We start from the raw sequence: 6007 nt of genomic DNA, 5'->3' as shown, positions 1-6007 counted from the left end.
CTTCTGCAAGGCCAGGGTTGGCAGGACGCACGTCAGACACTGGGGAGGAAAGGAGGGGATGGGGTGGAAGTGCGGGGACCAGGAAGAGAGAGAGGCGAAAAATAAAGGATGACTTAATCTGCAGCTTACGAAGGCAAGAGCCTTTAGATGTCTAGTTCCAACTCCTCATCGGATAAATGAAATAAAAGTGGTCCACAGCATGCGTGGGCTCTGGACAAGACACTTCACCAGTCACCTTTACCCAACAAAACAGAATTTTGAATTTCACTTGGATTCTCATTTCTAAGAGAAGCTTCTACAACGTGGGGCTGAAATTCTACCTTCCTTCTGGCCAGACTTGATTCACTTTTGGGCAGACGCACCTCCTGGATGCTCGAAGGCCCAGGGCAGGGTGCACACTTCCGCAGAGGGGCGCTGTCTCAGAGCCCAGAGGCTGGCTCCCTGGGGGTCCAGGGATGGGAGTGGAGGGGTGCTGTCTAGCCAGCAGCCTGGGGATGAACACAGAGGCTGGCCCTCTGGAGAGCCAGGCAGAGGCTGGGGGCTGCTTTGCCCTGTGGTGCTTTGAGCCATGTAGGCAGCAAGATGAATTGGTGAAATGAGCATCACCAAATGAATACATATTTTATTTGAAAAAAAAAAAAGGGATACAACACTGAGGTTTGTGCTGGGCTAGCTAGGGGTGAGTGCCCGGCGGGGAGGGCACGACCCTTGCATACCCACAGCCCGCGGGCATGTCTTTGGGCTGATGAAGGCTTCCTGAGCACTGAGGCAGGCACCGGGGGTCAGGGTGGGGTTCTTCCAGGAACGTGGTAGGTGTGATTCTTCCGAGGGAACCTCTGTGGAAGGACCGTCAGCCCCAGAGGCAGCCGAGTGGGATGTCTGTCCAAGGAATGGCCAGGAGAGAAGATGCAGAGAAGCCAAAGCGGGAGAGGACACGGTGAGCACCCGGGGCTGGGCTACCCTGGATGTGAGACAGCCTTGAGGGATGGCGAGAGCTTGGGAAGATGAGGAAGAGAGAGGAGGGGTGGGTAGCCGGGGGAGACAGGAAACCCAGGGGCTGCGGAGCTCGTCCGCAGAAGGAGACAGAGCCCCTGGGCCCTGAGACAGCCCCCCTCTGCGGAAGTGTGCAGCCTGCCCTGGGCCTCCGAGCACCCAGGAGGTGCGTCTGCCCAGAAGTGAATCAAGTCTGGCCAGGAAGGAAGGTAGAATTTCAGCCCCACGTTGTAGAAGCTTCTTTTAGAAATGAGAATCCAAGTGAAATTCAAAATTCTGTTTTGTTGGGTAAAGGTAGCTGGTGAAGTGTCTTGTCCAGAGCCCACGCATGCTGTGGACCACTGCGTGGAACCTGGGTCACCAGTCCCAGCCCAGGGCGCTCTCGTCCAGCCCTGCGTCCACCATGTCCTTTTTATTCAGAAGGACGTTCAGCTGACTTGTCACTTCTGCCCTCAGTGCGGGTGCCGTGCGCTACAGATACAAGGCGGTGTAGTCAGCCTGACAGTGGGGGGCCCGGATGCAGGCCGAACTGGGTGCCCTTACTTGGCGTGGTCAGAGGAGGCCTCCTGCAGAGAGGATCTCGGGGGGCGGGGGGACCTGAGAAATAAACCGGGTCCCCCCGGGTGGCTGGGGGAGACAGGGCGGCCACAGGTCAAGACCCAGAAGCATGAAGCGGCGGGGGGCCAGCGCCCCGTGGGTAACACTTGGAGCGGCTCCATCTGAGCACACGAGGGGCATTTGGGGGTGTGGGGGGAGGAGACGCCGGCGCCCCAGGTGGGGAGGGACCAGCTAGCCAAACTCAGGGGCGGAAGGGCTTTAGGCAGGGAAAGACAGTCACGTTTGCATTTAGGGAAAATGAGATGGGAATGGAGAGCGGGGGTGAGGTTGGGGAGGGGCAAGCCTGGGATGCAGAGGCCGGTTCCCAAGTCATTTGCTGCTGTTCAGGGGAGAAAGGATGAGGGCCTGGAGGAAGAAGTCTAAGAAGATGAGGGACGGTCAAAGGGTGATTCTCTGGCTTCATGAGTTACACTAGATCAGGCAAAAATGAAGAGGAATTATATTCATCCCTGGAGAAGGGGCTGACAGGTGAGAAGGAAAGTTGCACTATTAGATGAAAGAGAGGGGTGCCCCCCACTGAAGACAAGATGAGAGCAAAGGGGTTTAAACAACAGGAAAAGGGTATAAGGTAGCATTAGCATTAATGCCTTAATGGAGGGGATTTTTAAACACGGGCAGAATCATCAAAGGCGGCTGTGGACTAATTCTCTTCTCCATAGAGTATTAACAAATCAGCCTGTCCCCTGATAGAAAAGTGGGCAGAGGACGTAAAGAGATCATTCACATGCAAAGAAGGAGAAATGTCCAGAAAACTATGCAAAAGTGTCCGACCTCACTAATCACTAGAATACAAAATTAAAAACAAGATATTATTGCCCACCTAGCAGATGAGCAAAAAGGAAAATGGGTATCAGTGCTGTTAAGATTACTGGCAAATGGATGTTTTCAGACTTAGCTTGTGGGAAGATAATTTGCAAACGTAAGCGTCATGTCTTAAAAACATACCCATTGAACCAGTTAGCAATTCCGCTTCTAGGAATTTATCCTAAGGAAATCATCAGAGCTGTGCAAAATAGTTCTAATCAAGGATATTCCTTTTAGCATTACTCATTATAACAAAACATTGTATGAGGGGGGGATTAATTAAATCTAATATGGTGCATACATAAAAGGGAAATCAAGGAAGCGATTAAAATGACATTCAATAATATATAAGGATATGGGAAAATGCTAACCATATATATTAAGTAAAGAAAAGTTTAAAAACGAATAGGGTATAAATGCAATTTTGTAAAAACAAAAAGATGTGTACAGTCAAGAAAAAATAGAATGGATTACAAATATATCTCAGTGATAACAGTGGTCCTCTTCGGGTTTTAGGAGGCACCGTTTTTTATTTTGTTCAACTTTTCTTTATTTCCCAAATTTCCCACAGTAAATGTGCTATTTTACAGATTAGAAAAACACGCTAAGTCAGTTCCTCAAACCATGAATGTTCAAGCAGAGACTCCACATGTAGCAATGGATCCGGTCCTCTGTTCTCACTAAAAAGCATCCCACGGGGCGGGGGGGACCCCCCTTCCACTTGATGAGGTCAGACCAATGTGCACAGGCCTCTCAGCGTGTGCTTCTCTGCATCAGTCAGGGCGAGTGTCGAGGGTGCGGCATCTCCGGTCAGGACACGGGGACCCTGGGCGGTGGCATCCTGCTCCTTTCTCCCCACCTCAACCCCAGGCCCCGTCTATAGGGGTCAGACCCATCCTAGCATTTCAGGTGGTGTGTTGACAGGCATCATGGATACCTGCTGATTTCCCCAGTCGAGACGTTGAGGCTCAGACAGGCTGAGGCTCGTCCCGGGTCACAAAGCCAGCGAGTGGCAGAGCCGGGTCGCAGGGAACGGGGATGTCAGAGCCTGTCCAGGTGGGCAGTGGTGTAGGGCTTCGGGTGCCGTGGAGTCAGCTGGCAGATTTCCACCAGGAAGGTGTGGCGCTGTCCTCCCCGCCTTCCCGGAAGCCACGCCTTGTGCTTCACTCCCTTATTAATTAAGACTGAGTGCGTGCACTGCAGCTGTTACGCTTAGGGAAGGGACTTCAGGTGCTGAAGGCTCTCCAGAGGCCACCTCCTGCTTCTGCCTCCCGGGGTCTCATTTCGGTTGCTGCCTTTCTGAAACGCCTTCGCTTCCCGCTGTGGTTTCCTTTGTTGCCTGCGCTCCGGGCCGCCTGAGCATCCGCGCCCGGTGGAAGTCACAGCCGGGCAGCTCCGTGATGTGTGCCCGGCCACGTGGAGGCTCTGGGGTGTCTTCCCCCAGTGGGGCAGGCGGCAGCTCTGATAGGCGCATCCTCGGGCCTTCCTCGGGCTTAACTGGAAAAGCGGCTGGGCTGCCAGAAGGTCGGGCGGGGTGAGGAGGGGTGTGGGCCGCGCGGCCGATTTGCCGCCCTGTTTATTTAAATAGTAACGCGCGCGTGTGTGGTGTTCTGTGTTCACAAGCCTCGGAGGTGGGTGGGGAAGAAATGGATACCCGGAAGGGCAAAGCCACTCTCCCCAGGTGGTACGGGCAGCAGGCAGAAGGGTCAGCATGGAAAGAGCCAGATATTCGTCCTGCAAATAAATACCGCCTGACCTCGTAACCAGCAGGGCTCCTTCCGGCCTGTGTGTCCTGGGCCACAGAGGGGCGGGCAGGGTGTCCTGTGTCCCTGGCGGCCACTGGAGGGTTAGCAGCGGCACAGGGGAGATGACTTCCGGTCCGAGGTGTATTCACCCGAGACCGAACTCAAGGCCGCGCGGAGGTGCTGAGAAAGTGGGTGTCCGTGGGCGTGTGAGTGGTCACAGAGGGCTGGGGAGGTCCTGAATACCGAGCTCTGAAGTGTGAGGATGATTTGGACAGAAGGAGGGACATCCTTGGTGTGAGTGGTGGTCTCGAGCCCAGAGCCAGCGTGGGTGTCAGGGCTGCTGAGAAGCCCGGGGGTTCCAGGCTTTGCTGGGTTCTCAGAAAGCCCTTCTGTTTAATCAGCTGGGGACAGTGTGCTCTGTGAGGAGGTGGGGAGGGGGGAGGGAGGGGAGGGCGGGGGGAGGGCGGGGGAAATGGGTTGGAGGTTCTCATGTGGATTTGCTCCCTTGCACCACCTCTCTCCCTCCTCCTCTCTGTCTCCCTCTCTCTGTCTCCCTCTCTCTCTCTCTCTCCCTCTCTCTCTCCCTCCCTCCCTCCCTCTCTGTCCCTCCCCCGCCCCCACCTCGGTTTTCTTCCTGCTGATGTGAAATTGCTGTGTGGGTTTCCAGGAGGAGAGGGAGGCGGGTTAGGACGGCTCCGATTCTGCCCGGCCTCCCCGCCTGCCTGGACCTCGGGGTTTTCAGAATGTGGGAAGAGGAAGGAAAAGTGAGACAAAAAGACAAAGAAAAAGAAATGGGAGCGTATGGGCAATAGGTGGGAAAACAAGAGGGATGTTTGGAAATGAGGGAGCAGCTTACAGCACATAGAAAGCCCTAAGCACAACCTCTTTTTACACAGTAGACCTTTAAGTGTGATAAACACACAAATAAGAAGTAAACAGAGTCTGAGACCACCCTTTACAGTCGTCCCTTGGTATCCACAGGGGTTGGGTTCCAGGACCCTCGTGGATACCAAACTTCACAGATGCTCAAGTCCCCGTAGTCTCCCCCCACCACCCCCGTATCCAGGGGTGAGGAACCCGTGGACGCGAAGGACTGACTGTATTGTCACATATAGAAGCGTTTGCTCATCGCCTTCCTTTCACAGAGAGGAAAGAGACTTGGACTGGTTAAGACTCGCAAGGTAACACGGCTGGTGAGTGGTGGCGGATCCCACGCCTGGTGCATTGTCTGCCATGACCCCCCATCCGGCTCACCCCTTCTGGGTCAGGGTAGCCTGGGGGCCTGCAGGGGGGACGGAGGAGGTGGTGCTGCCCCGTGTGTCTCCACAGCGGCCTCCTGGCTTCCGGGAGGCTTGCAGAGAGGGATTTGGAAAGCAGCTGGCGGGCAGTCCCCTCGTCCGTGGGGACTGGCTTGTCTCAGTCCGGTCCCTGGGGCAGGTCAGTGACGGATGCCGCTGGCTCAGGGCTGGGAGAGCTCTGCGCTGTGGTCCTCTCTGACTTCTCCACGACGGAAGCCACGTGCTTCTCTTCCCCATCCTTTTGCTTCCTCAAGATGGGAGGGGGCTTCTGAAATGTCTGTGTCCACTTGTTCATTGCTCAAAATGCTGAGGATTGACAAGCACAGTTCTCAACGTTGAGAAGACAGAGGGGACAAAACCGATGCAGTGCCTGTCCTCTCAGAGCTTCTGCTCTAGTGGAGGGACAGATGCAAGCAAGTGAGAAAGTACGTAGGAAGGTCAGGCAGTGCAGTGGGAAAAAGAAAGCAGAACAAGGGGATGGGGGGTGTGGGGAGGGTGTGCCCGGGGGCCCTCGGTAGTAAAGTGACCCTGGAGCAGGGACCCAGTGCA

The 6007-nt window shown here is 54.9% G+C and overlaps 1 long non-coding RNA gene across 1 annotated transcript in view; it reads left to right on the top strand.

Moving 5' to 3' along the window:
- Window positions 1–4296: 4296 nt before the first annotated feature.
- The window catches only part of LOC130706137 (uncharacterized), a 12792-nt gene continuing 11081 nt past the window's right edge, over window positions 4297–6007 (top strand). Inside the window, exon 1 of the long non-coding RNA XR_009006544.1 lies at window positions 4297–4348. This is a non-coding gene — a long non-coding RNA (uncharacterized LOC130706137). The remainder of the gene's footprint in view (window positions 4349–6007) is intronic.

Source organism: Balaenoptera acutorostrata, chromosome 21 (assembly GCF_949987535.1).
Source record: "Balaenoptera acutorostrata chromosome 21, mBalAcu1.1, whole genome shotgun sequence".
NCBI classification, from domain to species: domain Eukaryota; kingdom Metazoa; phylum Chordata; class Mammalia; order Artiodactyla; family Balaenopteridae; genus Balaenoptera; species Balaenoptera acutorostrata.
The sequence above is the reverse complement of the archived record's forward strand: the minus strand, read 5'-3'. Positions and strand labels throughout refer to the sequence as shown.